The sequence below is a fragment of the Mirounga angustirostris genome, unplaced genomic scaffold, assembly GCF_029215605.1.
Source record: "Mirounga angustirostris isolate CCGP_5_RB_7025 unplaced genomic scaffold, mMirAng1.0.hap1 SCAF_2, whole genome shotgun sequence".
NCBI lineage: Eukaryota > Metazoa > Chordata > Mammalia > Carnivora > Phocidae > Mirounga > Mirounga angustirostris.
In genome coordinates, this window is record NW_026991710.1 from 10,812,837 (window position 1) to 10,833,231 (window position 20,395).

General features: G+C 40.7%; 1 non-coding gene across 1 annotated transcript; it reads left to right on the top strand.

Moving 5' to 3' along the window:
* Positions 1-6,974: 6,974 nt before the first annotated feature.
* Positions 6,975-7,081, top strand: LOC123849093 (U6 spliceosomal RNA). Its single transcript, XR_006791936.1, has one exon. It is a non-coding gene; the product is annotated as a U6 spliceosomal RNA (small nuclear RNA).
* The last annotated feature ends 13,314 nt before the right edge of the window (positions 7,082-20,395 follow it).

The window sequence follows — 20,395 nt, forward strand, 5'->3', positions numbered from 1 at the left end:
TAATGATAATATTTCATTAACAGAGTTACCCTACGGAATATTATTCTCAAGGAAAATCACGCTGCCCCTTCACCCCTATTTGTACATATGTTGTAAACTCAGGTTAACAGACTATTTGTTATTATCCTCAATGGACAAGAAAAACACAGAGGACATCTTAAGAGAAAGGTAGGGGAGGAGGGATAGTCTCTTAGCCCTGTTTCAGTGCTGACCTTGGGACGGCACATGTGTACACAAGCCAAGAGCTTCTACATGGAGAACAGAAAGACTAAAGGGTAGCTCAGAGGTCACCATTCCAACGGAGTCACAGTCAAATGAAACACAGTCTAGGAATAAGGGTCAGGGCCAAGCATTGAGGGAAAGTCAAATTCTAGGTGTCTGGGCATAAAGTGCAAAGAATCTAGGGCAGAAGATAGAAGTTGGAGTCACGGATGAGAATTGAGGGTCAAATCTGGTAATAGAAATAAGTAAAAAAGTAGGAATCAGGCCTGGGATGATGAGACCTGGCCTAACTTCAGGAAAAGAGCTCCTGCTGGCAAGGGATTTCCATAAAGGGCCAGACACCCAGATTTATGAATAAGCAACATTCACTCTCTTGAAGGTGCTATCTGGTAGCCAAAACTAAGTTTATCCCAGTGCTTGCTTTTGGAGTCACTACCTTCCCCTCACTCACTGCCTTCCCCTGACTCATGACTCAGCTGCATACAGCTTGTCTTACCCAGCCATTTTACAAAGTGAGCAGACACCACTACATGGTTCCTACTTTACTGACTAATATAATTGCAGTCCTATCTGCAAATGGTCCAGTGGTTCACATGTCAGTGTGTTTTGAGGATTTCTCTAACTCAGAGATTTTTTTTAATGGTTACTGAAACCCAAAATTTCCAGACATAAAAATGGTTATAGAGACACACAATTTCTATAGATAGAAAACAAAATTTTGTTACCTTCACTTTTACCGGGAGAATTGCTGAGAGTACAGTTATCTTCACATTCCTCATGGCTGCCTCAGCATGCCTTTCAGGGCTGCTTGAGATCCTCTTCTCTCCCAGTTCCATGCTTTGTCATGATCAGAGATAGTCAAAAACAGTTTCCCTTAGACCAGACTCCTGGGCCCCTCACCCTCACAGTGAAGTGAAACAGGATGTCTTTCCTCTCTAGGAATTACAGAGATTTTAGTGAGAGGTCTTTTGTTTCTAAGACCTCTTCTTCTCACATCTAAAGTCTCTGGAATGTGGGCATGGTGGGGGGAGGGTGTAGAAGGCCAATGGGGGTGGATAAGAATCCTGTGACTCCCCCGCCCTTCTTTGTCCATTCACCTCCTTCTACTTCGGCATTCTGGCTCCCTATTCCTTTAGGATAAGTTCTGTCTATGGATCTCTCAGACCCCACCTTATTGCAGAGTCCTTTAACTTCCCATTAAGCCAGAGGTTCCTGAATCCTAGAATAAATGGATTTCTATGGCAAGGCATGAAACACTATGGCAATAGAAGCAATAGTGTTCTCCAGTGTTGAGGCAGACACGTGGATCCAAACACACTTTAAGGCTTTAAGGATGCTTTCAAAATGCACTTAGAGTCTTTAAATCACAACCTTAATGCATAAAATAAGCAACAATAGACCTTGAGGCCATCTGGAACACAGGTGTTTTTTCTAAGCCCTGTATCCCTCTCCATTAACCAGCGAGAACTTTAAAAACTTCCTCAACTTAGTCATGACATTCTCCCTGAAGGTCATCAAGAATCATGAAGTATCACCTTATATATTTCAGGAAGACTTAGTCCTCTTTCTTCCAGTGAATTTTCAGCTATCATCTATTTATCTATACCTTATCTTTTTATCTACCTATCATCCATATGAATATTACTATCCTCATTTTGCTCAGAAAGGTTCAACAACTTGTTTGGGGTCAGACAGCCATCAAGAGACAGAGGCTGACTTTGAACCCAGATTTATCTCCAAAGCTAATGCTCTTTTCTTTGCTCACACTGCCACTCACTTCTTTGAGCCTCCCTTTTTCTCTTTCCTTGGTGCAAATAATGCTGATCTCTGGGGACAGCTGTATAGATTAATTATACAATGTGAAAGCACCTGACACAATGTCTTAGGTACACCCAGGGGCCTAAAATACTATTTTTACTTGAATTCATCCCTTTGTTTTTAGAATTTCTCATTCCTTTTCAACAAAAACCACTCAGTCAAGGTCTGCAGGGAGCTAATCCTTTAGAAGTGCTTAGTAGACTATGGGCAAGAGAAAGGAATTCTTCCCTGGAGCAGTCAGGGAGATGCTAAAGGTGAGCAGACAAGAAGGTGGGATCCTGATGGAAGGACTAAAGAGAAGTTTGTGAATGAGACTGAGAAATATGAGCAAAAATAAGAGGGAAACCAAGAGGACAAGATTTTCTAAAGGCCAAAGAAGCAAATATTTTCGAGATGTTAAATCATGTCAAGGTGATAGGTCATGTGTAATTATAATAGCTAAGCTTATATAACTCTTTATATGCCAGTACTATCTTGTGTTCCATATGTTATTATTGCATTGTTCACAGCAATACCCCAGGATGAATACTACTATCATTTCTATTTTGTGGCACAGGGAGCCAAGGCATAGAAAGGTTGGCTCCCAAAGTCGCTGTATTAGTTTCCTATGCTGTATAATGATAATACTACAAATGTAGCAGCTCAAAACAAACAAAACAAAACAAAACAACAAACAAACAAACAAACAACAAAACCCCACGTATTTATTATCTCAGTTTTGTGGGTAAGAACTCCAGCCACAGTTTGCTTGGGTCCTTTGCTTAGAGCTTCACAAAGTTGCAACCAAATTTTGGCTGGGCTGTGTTCTTATCTGTAGGCTCAAAGAGGGAAGATTCTGCTCCCAAGCTCATTCAGTTCTTTGCTGGCTGTTGGCAAGAGGCTTCATGCAATTTCCAGAGGCTACCTCCAGTTCTTTACCATGTGAATTTCCTCAATGTAGCCATTTACCTCATGTAGTCTGCAAGAAGATTCTCTAGAATGAGTCTTCTAGCAAGACATAGTCTTATATAATGTAATGCAGTCATGACCACCCATAACTTTAGTCATATTTCATTGATTAGAAGCAAGTCACAGGTTCCACCTGCAGCCAAGGGGGAGAGATTATACAAAGTCATGAACACCAGAAGGCAGGGATCATGGATGGGTGGGGGGGGTGTCATTTAGGGTCTGTTTATCACAATCACCCAGCTGTTTGGTGTCAAACAGGCAGTCTGACTCTAGGGACTCCTCTTAAGCACTTTGTCATTGGGTTTGTCAACATGGGTATCAACAGAGACTCGAGAGAACAGTTTTACAGGGGTGATGAGTATACACCCCATTGCTAGGGCAACAGGCATGTTCCATTCTTATACCCTTGATTCTTTTGTTCTCTCCTTGGTTTTGTTTTCTTTTTTCTATTTTTACTTCTCCTCTTCTTCTTTTCCTTCCTCTTCTTCCCTTCTTCTGATTCCTTCTTCCCTCTCTTAAACAACCAATTGCTGATATTATACTCAGTCACAAATAGAATGAAAGCTTGATCCAACCACAATGTTTACCAACCAGATGGCCAGTGAAGGGGCAGGAGTGCTAATGTTTAATGGGGGAGAGCCCAAAGAATACCTTACAAATAGGGCTACCCTCTGTTGAGTTCTTGCTATGAGCCAAGGATCCTACCTTTTTCAAACCCCAGCAGCACACCATGAAGAACAGGGTCACAGTCCCTCACATGAAGCTCCTGGAGCTTGTAGAAATTTACGGCTCTATAAAAGCGTAGTATATCTGTTGTATACTATAAAATATCTCCAGCATAATCACATTAACATTTCTGCTCTCACATTGTGAATATTGAGACAAAGTGTGACAAATGATTACTTAAATAGTTGCATGTCAATTCAGAAGAGTTTTGCTGCCAGAAAGAACTTTTGCCCCAAACTTATGGGAAAAAAAATTTTCATATTTCAGGACTTTTTCTGGATTTCAGAATTGTGGAATAGGGATTGTGGACTGAAATTTGCATTGTCACTTAATAGATGAAGAAACTAAGACCCAGAGAGGTGACATGACTCACCAGTATTTACACAGCTGAGAATCATGGCACTGAAATTTGAAAATGAGCATGACACTCATGCTCCCAGGGAGTCTGGGGGCCAGAGGAAGGAGAAGTCTGAGCCTTGCTGGTTCTTGAGCCTGTTGAATGTGTCCTTTCTATTCAATTTATAAGGGACTGTGGACACAGGGCCTTTCAATGACATAGGCTTTCCCCAATTTTAAGGATTCCAGGATACTAAAAGATAAAAAAAATGTCAAACTAGATTATGAAAAATACACACAAACACACATACAGAGTGCTCTCTATTTATAGATAACATTAAAAAATCAAAACTTTAAGATCTTTTATGAACATGTATGGGTGAAATGGTCTAGTCAACCCCCTTTGCAGAATCCCAACCCTCACAGAAAGAGCTCCTGTTGCTGAGCACCAACAGATCTGCACTCTCAAGAGGCATGTGTCATGGCTTAACAGCCTTAGGATCAAGAGAATTGATGACTGAGAAAGTGTTGTGTGAATTATAAAACATAATATGTGCACACATCATCATCATTATGAATAAACACCTCTAACCTGTGCATCCACTATTTTGGCTATAATTCTCAGAATTAGATTTTTCTGCCATTTATAAGTCTATTGCTTTAGTTCATTCCATGTAGGAATATCTAATACTGTCAACACAGCAATGTTCTTTACTCACATATTAGCTCTCACATAAATTGGCACGTGACCATATTAAATTTCTGATTAAATAAAAAACATGCCTATCCCTCTTAATACAGTGTCTAGTGCACACTACTACCAAACCCTCTGTTCTCTACACTACTCAATTCCCAGTGTTTTTACTTATTTATTTATTTTTAAAATTTATTTATTTATTTATTTATTTATTTGGGAGAGAGAGAGAGCACACGTGCACACAAATGGAAGGGGAGGGACAGAGGCAGAGGGAGAAGCAAGCTCCCTGCTGAACAGGGAGCCAGATGCTGGCGTTCCATCCCAGAACCCTGGGATCATGACCTGAGTCAAAGGCAGATGCTTAAGGGACTGAATCACCCAGGCGCACCCCCCCCAGTGTTTTTTTATATTCTTTATTTCATCATAAAGAGCATAAATACAGTGACATTTACTTATCTCATTGGGCATCATAATTGCTGGCACATAGCTTATTGAAAATCAACTATTCAACAAGCAATGAGTACCTACTCTGTCTTTGACATCATGACAAACACTAAGAATGCTGTAACTAACTAGACAGTCTCCTGTCGTCTTGGAGATGTCAGTCTAGTGCAAGAAACAGGTAACAAGCAAAGTCTACTAAGTAAATATTAAGCTTACAATTGTGTAAATACTGTGAAAAAAGATGTTGTTCTCTGGGAGCTCATAAAAGGAGGGCAGAACAAAAACTGGGTCAGAGAGGGTAGGGTTTTTAAAAAATATTTTTATTATTTATTATTAATATATAATATATAATATATTAATATATATTAATATATAAAAAAATATTTATATATAAAATATATATTAATATTTTAATATTTTATTTATTTATTTGACAGAGAGAGAGATAGCAAGAGCAGGAACACAAGCAGGGGGAATAGGAGAGGGAGAAACAGACTTCCCGCAGAGCAGGGAGCCCAATGCGGGGCTCGATCCCAGGACCCCGGGATCATGACCCGAGCTGAAAGCAGATGCTTAAAGACTGAGCCACCCATGCCCCCAGAGAGGGTATGTTTTGGGACCAAAGAAGAGGGAATCTTAGAATGGAATGTGGACAAGATCATCTCAGACAGGCAACAGCACCTTAAGACCCTAAGGCAGAGGGGGTTTGGCAGAAACTAGCAGAAGGTCAGTGTGGTGGGGGCATGCACAGTGAGTGAGGGTGAGTGTTGTGAACGAGGCTATATAGTGAGGCAGGGGTGGATCCCATAGGATCCTTATATTATGATGCACCGGCACTGCCCATGAGGACTGCCGCTCTGCTCTTTGGGTATCTCCTTCCTACCGAGAAGTCACTAGTTGTCTCAAGCTGTGTAATAAAGACACTCTGTATGGGGCACTGCTAGAAATGACGCATCCAGCTCGAGAAAGACATGGCTCCTGCCTCCACGGAGCTTACACTGTAGGAGGAAGCAGATGAGTGAGGAAATCAATCATTTCAATGTGAAGATGCCTTCTGGCACTGTTCCCAACTGCTGCTGAACTTCACACTTCCTTCTAGGTGTCTCACCAAGTCTCTCTGGTCTCCAATGCCCACCTAGAGAGTCCCACTCAGGTGTCATAGTCTTTCATGTGGCAACATGATCATTCTTACATTCTTTATCCCAACATCAATTAAATTAGACCAGCAAACTATTTAATCCCCAGTGAGGTACAGAGTGTGCAGGTGTATACAAGGGGGAATCTCAGTATCCCCTGGAGAGCTTTGGAATATTCCTGGGAATTCAAATATAGTACCTCTCATAGGTAAACTAAAATTTGGTGAGATTGGCCTAGACACAGAGAGTGGGGTTCACTTAAAGAGAGGCTAATGAGGATTATGATGCCTTTCACGAGTGAGATTTATGCTTATATGTTTCATTGTAAACATGGTCCTAACTTGAATTTAAATCCCACCTCTGCACATACATGCTGGTTGATCCTAGCAAAGCTACTTAACATTTTGAAGGTCCGTTTTCTAGTCTATAGAATTAAGTTACTATGATACTCTCACATGTTATTGCAAGGACTAAAATTATACAATGTAGCAAAAAATGCCCAGTATAGTCACAGCTGTTGCCATTAATCTTCCTCAAAATGATTGGCCAGACCCATGAGGTTTGTCTGAGATGCAGAAAGAATAAGTTTATCCTGTGATATACAGGTTTTTGAACAGACGTTCCTATTTATTAAAATGCTAAAGGCAGTGTTTGCTTCGGCAGCATATATACTAAAATTGGAACGATACAGAGAAGATTAGCATGGCCCTTGAGCAAGGATAACACGCAAATTCATGAAGCGTTCCATAAAAAATAAATAATTAATAAATAAATAAATAAATAAATAAATAAATAAATAAATAAATAAAATGCTAAAGGCAGTGGAATGAGAGGAAGGCATCCTCCTCCCCTGAAGTATTCCCATCTTCTCTGCCCTCAGGACTCAGCACAGAGACCTTTACCACACAAGTCCCCCAGAGGGCAGTATTCTGAGCTGAGAGTGGGGAGAGAGAGGGGGGACGCTCTATGCCAGGTGGGGGAGCTGGGATAGGAGGGGAGATGTCCCCCCACCTCTTGGCCCCATTGCTCTCCCTTGTGACCAGTCACTGGAGTGGGCTGACAGACAGAGCTCTGCAACAATGGTGAGACCTACCCTTTGCAAAGAGCCTGGTGAGCAAGAGTGAGGACTGAGGGCTACCTCCTGCTGAAATGGTGAGCGGTTGAGAGCTTTAGAAACAGGGTGGCCAAATTTAATTTTGAACAGATGACTCTGAACTCACTAGAGATAAATGGATCTGGCAGCAGGGAGCCCAGGTGGGTGGCTGTGGCCACAATCCAAAGGACATATGAGACCTAAACCAGGGTCATGGCCACACAGAGGTAGACAAGGCAGATCAGAGAAGCATCCAGGAGGATTTTGCAACTTAGATAGCTTAACTGGTGGTGGTCGGTTATCTACTGCTTACTAGGTGCACTGGGCAGACCAGGTAGGAAACATCCGAAGAGAGTGAAAAGCATTGTCAGATATTTTCTAAGCTCTGAAATGAGAAAAAAGGCACTTTATTTGCAAGTGTTTGCAGAGAATCCCATGAAATACTGTCTGTGATAATACTCTTTAAAATATAAATTATTATTTGGGCGCCTGGGTGGCTCAGATGGTTAAGCGTCTGCCTTTGGCTCAGGTCATGATCCCAGGGTCCTGGGATCGAGTCCCACATCGGGCTCCCGGCTCAGCGGGGAGCCTGCTTCTCCCTCTGACCCTCTCCCCTCTCATGCTGTTTCTCTCTCACTCGCTCTCTAAAAAATAAATAAATAAAATCTTAAAAAATAATAATAAAATAAAATATAAATTATTATTTATCTATAGGTACTCTTAAAAGTCGTACTAGTGCTGGGCATAATTTACATTTGTTAGTTCATTTAACCTTCACAACAGCCCTGTGAAGTAGGTTCTACTGTCAGCTCCATTTATGGGTGAAGAAATCAAAGTATTTCTGCTATTGGATTATGCCAACCAGGCTGTCTAATTACTGTGAAAAGTCTTCTTACCTCTTAATGTGGATGATAAGAACAGAGCTAATACCACAGTACAAACTAGCGGGTCTTTTTCTAAATTTTGGTGGCATGTGCTGCATGAACATAGGTGAACAGAGCTTGACCAGCAGGCACTTAGCTGTGTCTCCAATCACCCCTCTTACTCCAACTTGCTGAACAGAATAAATGGTGGATATGTGAAAGCATGGATGGGTGGTAGGATAATGAATTAATAGATAGATCCATCTCAACACTTGACTTTTGAAAGTAGATGAACCCCCTTGAGTCCCTATAAGATCCATGTGAGAGCCCTTAAAGAGAAGCCAAAACTTTCATAGTGTTTGAGACACCCACCAGTGTCTGGATATATTTCCTGTGGGGTTTCATCATCAGGCTATATTCTCTCCTTTGAAATTAGTGTTTAATTCAGCCTCTGGCTTTTAAACTTGGCTCCCCTTGCTTAGACCTTCTTGGACCATTTGTATCCCTCATTCAGAACTTTGCAGCCAAGCCCCAATCCAGTGGCCAGTGCCCGGGCATGTCTAACCCCTCTCCAGAAACAGGGGAATAATTCAGACTTGATGGATAAATGAACACATTAGCAATTGGACCTTATGAATTATGAGATAAGTGATCACTCTTGGGCTCAGAAATGTATCCGTTGTTCCTTAACACTGTTTTATTTTTGTTTCCACTTTCTACAGTTTGTCTTGGCAAGGTAATTTTTAACAGATTAATTCTAATTGACTCTCTTGTTTATTTTAAGGCATTGCTACATCTGTGTCCAGAGCAAAAAATATATAATGCTTCTTTGGGTAACTGGGAGTTCAGCAATTAATGACAGGAGCATTAAGTCAGGAGATTTTCCATTCTCTGTAGGGTTGCCTGTTTGTATAACTTTGACCCTTGAAGCTTTTTGTGAGATACCAGATTTCATACTTCAGTGTGTCCCTGCCCTCAGTATTAACTAATATGTCTTTTCCTTATTATAGCAGATTCTGTTCTATTTTACTTGGAATCAAAGTATCTCTTACTTAAGGGTTTGGTTTGATTTCATACACCCATTATCTGGACCTTTAATCTTTTCCTACTTAATGTTTTAAAGGAATATCCAGATTGTCTTCAGTTCTATCATGTAGTCAACTGCTTAAGAGTGGGAATCAGACCATAGATCAAGGGAAAGCCAGATTCTAGGAAGACTGAAGCACCAGGCATGACTGGGATACCCTCTGAATTCCTAGTTCAGTTGAATTGGCTGCTTTATATATATTATACCTCCAAAAGAGATTTGATCTATCAGAGAGATAGTATGGTGTAGTAGAAAGTCTGTTGGCTTTGTTATGACAAAAGTAGAGAGTTAGGGACACCTGGGTGGCTCAGTTGGTTGAGCATCTGCCTTCAGCTCAGGTCATGATCCCAGGGTCCCTGCTCAGTGAGGAGTCTGTTTCTCTCTCTCCCCCTGCCCCTCCACCCCACTCGTGTTCTCTCTGGCTCACTCTCTCTCAAATAAATAAATAAAATCTTTAAAAAATAAAAATTTTAAAAAGTAGAAAGTTATAAGATAAACCTCAATTTACTCTTTTTAACATTGTCCTAATTTTCCTCCCTCCCTCCTTCCCTTCCTTTCCTCCCCTCCCTCCCTCCCTCCCTCCCTTTTTTCCTTCCTTCTTCCCTTCATTTCTTCTTACCTTTTTTTATTTATCTTTTTTCTGTCTTTCCTTAAACACAAATTTACTATGCAGGGACCCTACTATGTGCAAGGCCCTGTATTTGCATGAGAAGGAAACCCACATATTCCTCATTATATATTCTATAAGTTTAGAGCATGAGATGTTAATACCCTTGAGGGAGGGTGATGTTGAGGATAGAGGGAGACAGACCTACTCAAAACCAACTTATATGAAAACTTGCTTCTTTAAACTCCTCCTCCAGGGTAACTGATATTCTTTTGGAAGGCCTCTCCCTTTTGTTGAGATAAACAGAGTGTATTTCTACATTAATATCATCCTGCTTAACTTTATGACTAGATTGGGTTTTATGAAATTTTCCATTTTATGTTTGTTTTAGACAAGGTAGCAAAAGAACAGTAGTAAATAAAGCCATTGCAATTGGTCTTTATGTGTCAAGGGTTTTGTGAAATTTTCCATTTTATGTTTGTTTTAGACAAGGTAGCAAAAGAACAGTAGTAAATAAAGCCATTGCAACTGGTCTTTATGTGTCAAGAGCTATGATGTGAATTCATTCTATCAACATTGAAGAAACCATTTTTGAGGAGCACTTCATATGAAGACCAGGGCAGTTCAGAAATTAATAAGCCACTGTCCTTTTTTGTCCTGGAGGAAATCCTAGATAGGTGGAGAAGGACTTGTAAATAGATAATCACAATTAAAATCAGTAGACTGTGATGATATGATGTGAATGATGACAGACGTATATACCCGAGGCAGAAGAGGTCTCAGAAAGGGATTGGATAAATCTGATTATAAGAAAGAAGAGTGATAGGGTCACAGGTCACACAATATTTGAGGTAGAGCAATGGTTTCCTGCTAAGTCTGAACACTTCATTACCAGGCAGAGCCTAAGTGAGTGGACTAAACATCACAAAGGAAATTAAAGTAGTTTCAAAATCCTCTGGGGCACCTGGCATTTCCATCCTTTTATAGGGAAAATTGATATTTTTGTATCCTTATCCTAAGGCCATGCTTTTAGAAATATATAACCATTAAAAATCATTTTTTTAACTATAAGATTTGGACACTTCACCAGGAAAAAGGAAAAGGAGATCTTGGGATGTGACACAGTGACAACAAATGTTTCCAATAATCTCATGGTTGAAGGTGGGGGAGGGTCGGTGGTTCTGGAACTGGGATAGCCTACAAAATTGTCCTGAATTTTGATAAGGGGGCAGGGCTTTTATATTTCAGCGTTGGACTAGTCACTGGATAAATGATGTGCCTGGGAAGGGGTTATGATGTTATGTTAGGTGGATTTCTTCATCCGAGAGCCAGCCATCTCTTGAGAGAAACTCAAATGCAAGCTATGACCTGTCAATGCTTCTTTCATCTTGAGGGAATGAGCCTTTCATCCTTGAATTGGGACCGGGGTCTGGTAGCACATCTCCCTATCACAGTTCTTTGACAATTTTATCAAAGTGTGATGGGAATCCAGATGTGTATTTCAGCCCATAATTACGCAGCAGGTGACCTGGTAAAAGTTCTAGCCTGGACCATCATCACAATGCTGGCTCGAATAGGCATGGAGCTGTGGTTATAGCCACTTTCTCCTGGCATTGACTGCAAGAGCTAAAGGAGGCTGTTCCCAAACATCTCCAGGGTCTATTGTTTCATAGTTGCAACAGGAAATAATGACTGGTTAATAATCTGAAGCAGAGGTCAGTGAGGAGGCAGGCCTCGGGGCTTGGGAGACAGGCTTAGCTCCGTGAAGTCATTCAAGGACCCAAACTCCTTCCATCCTGTAACTCTATCCGCTTCAAGATCCTCAGAGCTTTCTTTCTCCTTGCCCCCACCCCCTCCCACCATCAATGGAAAGGAACAGGTGCTCCTAAAGACCAGCTTTGGACATGGCTCCCAACACTTCTGATCACATTGGCCATAAATCAGTTTCCCGGATTCACCTGAGCTGAATAAGAGAATCTAGAATAGTATTCCAGCGGTTTGCCCATGAAGGAAAGTAGAAACCAATATTTGTACACACAAGTGGTCTCTGCCAAACAGTGGAAAGACTTCAGGAAGATTTGGGTTCATGTGCCCGTTGTGACATAATTAGCTATGTACCATAGGACCAATTGTCTAACTTTTCTGAGCTTCATTTTTCTCACCTGTAAAATGATGACTACTGTACCATCCTCAACAGATTGTTGGAAAAAATCGAATGGGTGAATTTAATTTCACAGAAAGAATTTTCCTTTTCCCATTCTTTTTAAGCTCTGTACAAATGTGGTCTCACTAATGTTCAGAGTTATCCAACCAGGTGTGAGAGCTGGTAGCCTACCTGAATGTTAGTTGCTATAGAGAGGATTCTTGCAGGAGGTGGTAGATGGGCCTCATTGACCTCAAAAGTCCTTCAACTCTGTAGGAACCTCTGAAATATTCATTAAACACACACCAGGTTGAGCCAGAGTCAGACTGGGCATTTATACTGGAACCAGACGCTGGCGTGTGCTCAGTAACCAGAGCTTTTCTTTTCTTCTGGAACTAAGTCTTCTCAGCAGAATATCGACATCTGTAAAGCTTTCTGACTTGACTTTTCATTTCTCCTCTTTGCAGAACTGTGCTTGTCTTGGCCTTTTCATCTCGACATTTAACGGAGAAGAATTTCAATTGTTCGCAGTCAATCCCACAGTGCTTTTCCAATTTCCCTTTATTTTCTTTGGGATTTTCAAGAAACCTCACATGCCCTACATAATTCAGTTATGATTCCAGAGGAGCTTGGTGCCTCAAAGTGACAGATGATTTTTAAAAATATTTCAACACCTGTGTATAAGAAACAGCATCGTGTTAAGAATCAAGAGGCCAGAGCTAGATGCCAGGCCCTGCCATTAATTACCTGTGTGACCTTCATTAAGTAATTGGTGCCTTTCTCAACTGAATAAAGAGGGTGAGCTGGATCAGTGGTTTATAAATTATGTTCTGTGGAATTCTGGGGTTTCTTGGAGATATTTCCAGGGATCGGGGGTGGCAAAGAGAAACATTTGTCCTGCTCAACTCTGCTTTTCATTTAGTGGAGTTCTAGTAACACCTCACTGACAAAAATATTTCACTAATATATGTATTTTTTAAATCACTCAATTTAGATGATCTCTGAGAGTCAATTGTGCTTCTACTTTCTTGAATACTGTGATTTGACTGATGAATATGTGTGTATGTTTTTTTAAATATATTGTGAAATGAGAAACTGGCAAAATCCTCAGTATTAGAGGAATCCAGGTTAAGTCAGTTGTACCATAAAAAGGCACTTAAACTGGTTCAAATAGAAGTTTTACCTTTAACTGCCCTCTGGTAAAATATTTAAAATCTCTAGCTTTAAGGCAGTCATTGCAATCTGGGAAAGAAAATGCTTGCCTTGCAGCGTGTGAGTATTAAAGAGGAGGATAATGCTGTGCAGTGCCTAGCACACACACTCCTGGTTCCTGCTCCTTCCTCATACACACACAGTTAACTCATTCACGCCTGGCTTCCCTCTGAGCCTAGGTATGGCTCCAGAATCCTTCCCCTCCCAGGCTCCAAGCAGCCAGTACCCATCAGAGGGAGTCAGCATTAGGGACAAAGCACTGCTTTGTCCCTAACAGTAACATCCTGTTACATCCTGATGTCCTATCTGTAAAATGGGAATTATTAAGGACTGAGTGTTTGTGCCCATGTCCCAAATTCGTATGCTAAAGCCTTAACTATCAATGTGACCATATCTGGAGAAAGAGCCTTTACCGAAGTAATTAAGATTATATGAAGCATAAGGTTAGAGCCCTGTTCCAATAGGATCAGGGCTCTTATAAGGAGAGACACCAGAGAGCTTACTCTCCCTCTCTCCTCTTGCCATGAGAGGACAGAGTGAGAAAATGATGCTGTTACCCTGATCACAAACTTCTACCTCCAGAACAGTGAGAAAATAAACCTCTGCTGTTTAAGCCACCCAGTCAGTGGTGTTTTGTTATGGCGGCCTGAGCTGAGTGACACGGGAATGCCGATGCCTTCCTCATTCATTCAGCCAGCATCATGGAGTGTCCACTATGCATGCAGCTCTGTGAAAGGTCCAGGGCACATAGAGACTCATGTGACAGGGTCCCAGTCCCAAGGATGTGACTGTCCTGAAGAAGGTATTCACAGATTATCCATGTTTGAAAGAAGTTACAAAGTGCACGTTAACTTGCAGGCACACACACACACACAATTTTTCTTAAAACACGCACGTCAGTTAGACATAAATAATATTCACTGAAACATTTATTTAACAGTGAAACTTGGAAAAAAAAAACCCTCCAATTTATATTAGACTCTGAGTTCTGGAAGGTCAGATTCAACTCTCCACCACTAGCCTCAGCACCCAGCATAGAATGGGGATTTGTAAATATTTGTGGAATACACATGTGAACTGATATTAAAGTGTAGTATGTTATATATAATGTGTATAACATGAGCCACATGGGAGATGATAAAGGGAAGAGATACAATAACTTGATAACAAATGATCTCCACGGTGCTTGAACACATTTTTTTTTATAGAATGAAATTAAGGCTTTACAAACCACAAAAGAATTACACTCTAGGTAACCTGCTATAGACTGAACTGTGTCCTTCCAAAATGTGTATGTCGCAGCCCTATCCTGCAATGTGATGGTATTTGGAGATGGGGCTTTGGAAGGTGATTAGAGCTGGTGGAGGTCACAAGGGTGAGGCTCCCATGATGGTGATCATCTGCAAACAGGAAGAGAGCTCTCACAGGAACCAAACTGACTGGAACATTGATCTTGGATTTTCCAGCTTCCAGAAATGCGAGAAATAAATCTGTCATTTAGGCTGCCCAGCCTACGGTGACATGTTATAATAGCCCTAGAAGACTAATACATAGCCCAAGAATAGTTTCCCATACAGGGATTGAGAGACCCACACGCAGTTGGGATGGGCGGGGGAGCGGGGCTCTGGGAAAGTGAGAAACTTCTGGATTAGCGGGAGGACGCTGCAAATGGTCTCCTTTGCTAAGTTCACCACCAAAGCAGTGATTCTCAAGAGCCTCCACAGAATCTGCTTCCAGCTTCTCATCTGCTCTGTGCCCACACACCACCCACCACTGCTACTGGATTCATCTGGGATGCAGAAGTCCTATTTTATTCATGGTTTACACACAGCACTTAGTATAAGATGTGACACAAAGAAAATAACTCATAAATGGTTGTTGAGTAAACTCCATTCATTCTGACAACGGATCAAGGAAGTGGGTGCTATCCAACCCAATGACGAAAACCGGGAGAAGTCTGAAATTACAATACTGCCATAGGTAGAATATTATACAATGGTCTACAAAATTTTAATGATGTGAGAGAATGTTCGTGATGAAACCTGACCTTTACACACACACACACCCCAGAATATTATCAGTGGTTATTTCTGAGTAGTAGAATTGTATATTTTTTCTTCTTCCCTGTTCTTTTTTTGTTTAATTGAAAAAATTATCTCCCAACCATTTTTTTACATTAAGCTTATATTATCTTATGAGAAAAGAATGCTACTAAAAATCAATCCTTGTATAAATGCGCCACCATGTTAGTCATTAACATTTGAGCGTGGATGAGCAATCATCAGAAACTTCAGGAGAAAAACAGGTATTCCTGAGGTCAGAACAGCAGCAGCCATTCCTTATGGGTCTTTGAAGAATGTTCCTCTTTTTAGTCATCATTCTTCAGAATCCAATCTGCCACTTGCAGAGTCTCAGGATCTCAGTCTCAGCTCAGAGCAAGCTTGCCCCTCTGTGCTGGAGTGAGGCTGCCTCTCTGAGTTCCCTGGCCCGCAGTGTGCTGTATCCCCATGGCAGTTTGGTGAGAGCCCAGGAGCTCTTAAACACCAGGGCTGGAAGGTATGTGATACTCTCCACTTTGAATCTGTTGCTATGTCCAACAGAACAGGGGTTCTCACCTCAACACTACTGACATTGTGAGTTGGATAATTCTTTGTTTTGGGGGATAACCTGTGCATTGCAGAAGGCTTAATAGCATCTCTGGCCCCTACCCACTAGGTGCCAGGAGCACTCCTGCCCCAAGACATGACACCCAAAAATATTTCTAGATACTGCCAAATGTTCCCTGGAAGCTATTGTAAAATCTCTATTCTAACTGCACTTGAGGCCATCAGAGGGTTTTAAGCAGAGAAAAGAAATGAGCTGACTGGATCAAATGAGCCCCCTTGGATGGGGCCAAGGTCAGAAGCAGGGAGGGCAGTGAGGGGGCTTTCCCAATGGTCCAGGTGACGTATGATGCTGGCTGGAATAGGATGGGATATGCTTAGAAGGCAGTGCCATTAGGATGCTCTGATGGGTTGAATTTGGGGTGTGAGGGAAAGACAAGGTTAATTCCACTTTCAACAGGGCAAAATATAGCATTGTAGTTAAGAGCTGGAGCTCTGGAGGGAGACCTCCTCACTGTGTAACTTGTGTATTATCCTGGAGTGAGGCATCTGTAAATGAGGTGGTGCAAGTGCCCAGGGTTTTTGTGAGGAATGCATGAGTTAAGATGTGGAAAGAGCTTAAGAGCATGGCTGGTACACAGTAAGAGCTCAATAAATGTTAGCTATGGGAAAACTGGAGAAGAACATGTTTAGGAAAACAAAAATTTTTTTGCCCTTAAATATACATTTATCTTTTCTAGCAATGCAAAGAGCTCTATTTAAGAATCCTGTGTTTGTTACATCAGCTTCTTACCCCTTACCAGCTGGAGAAGCAGAGGTCTCTTACTGGATCTACATCCATGAGATAAACTCAGCTTCTTTTTTTTTTTTTTTTTTTTTTTTAAAGATTTTATTTATTTATTTGAGAGAGAGAGAATGAGAGAGACAGAGAGCACATGAGAGGGGGGAGGGTCACAGGGAGAAGCAGACTCCCTGCCGAGCAGGGAGCCCGATGCGGGACTCGATCCCGGGACTCCAGGATCATGACCTGAGCCGAAGGCAGTCGCTTAACCAACTGAGCCACCCAGGCGCCCCTAAACTCAGCTTCTTATCTGTGTGTTTTCTATTAAAAATCACTGTTTCTAAATCTGCCTAAAGTCCTTAAAATAGACGTACACATATGGAGAGAGAGAGAGAGGTAATATGTACATACAGTGATTATAAATGTGTTAGTTTTCTATTGCTGTATAACAGGTTACCACGAAGTTAATGGTTTTAAACAGCACCCATTTATTATCTTACTGTTGGTCAGACATGTGGTCAACTTGATTCCCTACTTAGGGTCTCGCAAGGCCAAAATCAAAATGTCAGCCAGGGCAGGCTTTTGTTTGGAGGCTCTGGGGAAGAATTCACTTCCAACTCTTCAGGTTGATGGCAGAGTGCAGTCCTTGGAGCTGTAGGTCTGAGCTCCCCATATTCTTGCTGGCTGTCAGTCAGTCCTCAAATTCTAGAGACCCTCTGCATTCTCTGTCATGTGGCCTTCTTCATCTTCAAACCAGCAAAGGTAACTTAAATCTTTCTCATATATCAAAGCTCTCTGATTTCTCCTTCTCTTGCCAAATGGAGAGAACTCTGCTTTCCAAGGAATCATGTGATTATATTAGGTTCACCTAAATAATCTCGTCTTTGTCCTAAACTATAAGGAAATCATGGGAGTCACACCAGAGACAAAGATCATGAGGTTTTCTTGAAATTCTGTATACCATGCTAAGTGTACAATTTGATGAGTTTTGACCATTTTTATACCCTTTCACACCATACCAATCAAGATTCAAACCATTTTCCATCAGAAATTTCCCTTATGCCCATTCTAGTCAATTCTCAACCACACAGGTAAACACTGTTCTCATTTCTATCTCCACAGATTGGTTTTGACTTCATATAAGTGGAATCATATGGTGTGTACTCTCTTGTGTTTGGCTTCTTTGTCTTATAAAAATATTTTTGAGATACATCCATGATGTCATGTACATCAGTAGTTTGTTCCATGTCATTAAGAAATAGTATTCCTTTATATGACTATACCATGATTTGTTTATTGATTGAAGTGTTGATGGATATTTAAATTGTGACTATTACAATAAAGCTGTTATAAACATTCTTGAGAAATGTTTGTGTGATGATAACTTCCTATTTATTTTGGGTAGATAACTAGGTGTGGGGATTTCTGGGTTTTTAGGTAGATATATGTTCGACTGCCAAATAGTTTTCCAAATTGTTTGTAGCATTTTACATACCCACTCCGACTTCCTGGTAATGTATGAGAATTCCAGTTGGTACACATCCTCACCGACACTTTCCATCAGTCTTTCTAATTTGAGCTATTCCAGAGAATATGTATTGGTATATCTTTGTGGTTATAATTTGTGTTTTCCTGATGGCTAATGATCCTAAGTAACCTTTTATATGTTCATTGGTCATTTAGATATCTGTGTGTGTGTGTGTGTGTGTGTGTGAAGTGTCTGTACAAGTCATTTGCCCAATTTTTAATTGGGAAATTAGTCTTATTATTTATTTGTAAAAACTCATTACATATTCTAAATATATATGTGTGTATATATATATATACTTTTTTCAGGTATAATGTATTATATATTCATTATAATATATAATTGAATACGTATATAAATGAACATTCAAGAAGAGATAGAAAAGGACAGAAGATAAGGGGAAAGAGCTCTAAAAAAATGCCTAAAAGTCTAACTCACTGATTTACATATCTGTTTCTTTCCAATCCCACAGATAAAAAAGAAAACTTACATTGATTGAGCAAAGTGTTGCTAATAATGTGTGGTGTAGAATATTGCATTGTATCCCTTAAGAGTGAGAACCTCTTAGGAGCAGCCATTCTATGTTTATATTATCCATCTTTTTTTTTTTTTTTAAGATTTTATTTATTTATTTGAGAGAGAGAGAATGAGAGAGAGAAAACACAGGAGACGGGGGAGGGTCAGAGGGAGAAGCAGACTCCCCGCCGAGCAGGGAGCCCGATGCAGGACTCTATCCCGGGACTCCAGGATCATGACCTGAGCCGCAGGCAGTGGCTTAACCAACTGAGCCACCCAGGCGCCTGTTTATATTATCCATCTTTATATCACTCCATTTGTTATGGTATCTGACATATTGAAGATGGTCAAACATATTTGTTGAGAGAATGAGATAATAAGTTAATTGGCTGATTATCTCATTTAATTATCACAAAGGATAATCAATCAATGAGCTTTGAGGAAAAAAATAAAACCACCACCAATAAAAGCAACATGTATATTATATATTGATCATGCTTGGCTTCACCTGAATGAGGGATAGGCACAGTATGGAAACAAGATAAACAGGATGGAACACACATCCACGGTTCCTAGATGTCCATAAATCCTTTTTAGTCAAAGGCTAAGAATCAAATCATGCACCAATGTTTCTGGACATAATCAATTTCTCTCTCATGCATCATGACTCATTTTCTCTCTCCTGGATCAATCTTATCAGCATTCACACATTTTTTTTTCTCCTTTCACAAACTCTCTCTTGATCCTACATTCTCCTCTAGCATTCAAAAACAAACAGAAAAACTTTTTGAGAAAGTTGTTGACACTTGCTGTCTCTTCCTCCCAGTCTACTATTTACTCTTCCCACCTTTCCTATCTGGTTTCTGCCAACCACCATGCCATGGATATTACTCTTGTTAAGGTCTCCAGAATGCAAAATCAGTGGGCAGTTCTGTGTCTTATTCTTACTTGGGAAACTCTGCAGCACTCAATAGGATTGAGAAAGTCAGTTAACAGTGTGGTTCCTATGGGAGTTGAAAGCATACTTCATGAATTTTAATCTCGGCTCTACTGCTTATTCAGACATCCTCCTGGAACCATCATGACATCTTTGCTCTTCCTTAAAAGTGGTAATTCTCATTTGAAGCCTTTGTACTTGTTCTTTCTGTTCAAAATGCTCTTTTCGCAGCCCCTTCCCATGCTTCAGGTCTCAGCTCAGGTTTTCCCTCCTCAGAGATGACTTCTGTGTCCCCTTTCACACATAAATGGCATTCTCTCTGTAGTTCCTACATATGGTTCTAAAGCAAGATTGATAAGTGTCCTAGTTCGGCTGAAGACTGGTACTATGACCTTGTTCAAGTGTATACTCTCTTGCACTGCAGTTTCCTACTCTGTAAATTGTGGATGATCATGACACCTACTTCAACAGATTGCTGTGAGCAGCCAATCTGTAATGGGGGGTAAGCTACTTAGAATACTGCTTGGACATACTGAACTATTGTTTTTAAAAATGTCCGCATTCACCTTCCCCTTTCCAGGGAAGCCTAAAAGCTACAGTGTGGCTCATATTGCCCACTTTCTTCTTTTAGAAAAACATCCCAACTAATTGGAATAGACTTACCACACCCACTGGGAGAATAAAATCAATTTAAGATG